The sequence below is a fragment of the Trichechus manatus genome, unplaced genomic scaffold (assembly GCF_000243295.1).
Source record: "Trichechus manatus latirostris isolate Lorelei unplaced genomic scaffold, TriManLat1.0 scaffold00039, whole genome shotgun sequence".
Lineage (NCBI taxonomy): Eukaryota > Metazoa > Chordata > Mammalia > Sirenia > Trichechidae > Trichechus > Trichechus manatus.
The window spans coordinates 9,060,937-9,061,462 of record NW_004443975.1 but is presented as its reverse complement, the minus strand read 5'-3'; positions in this window follow the sequence as shown (position 1 = coordinate 9,061,462).

The following is a 526-nucleotide window of genomic DNA, read 5'->3' as shown; positions in this document are numbered from 1 at the left end:
ATCTCATTGTGGTTTTAATTTGCATTTCTCTAATGGCTAGTGAGTGCGAGCATTTCCTCATGTGTCTGTTGGCCATTTGAATGTCTTCTTTGGTGTCCGTAGGGTTTTCAATGGCTGACTTTTCAGAATCAGATCACCAGGACTTTCTTCTGAGGCTCCTCTTGGTGGACTCCAACCTCCAGCCTTTTAGTTAGTAGCCAAGCATGTTAACCATTTGCACCACCCAGCAACTTCTACCAAGAGGTTAAGGAGGAAGAAAAACTGCCAGAAGTCCATTAAATGTGGCAATTTGGGAAGTATTTATCTTTGAAACAGTAGGGCTTAGACTGGGGTTTCCAAGGATGATATTGGATAAATGTTAGGATTTGTTAAGCATAAAGAGATCTTTGTCAAAGGCCTGATGGGGGATGCTGGAGGTAGAGGCCACATTCAGAGGGAAAAGCTGAAGGTGGGGGTACCATACTGAAGTAGATTGACAAGTGAGGGAAGGAGCCACATGATTAAGGGGAAGACTCTGTTAAAACTG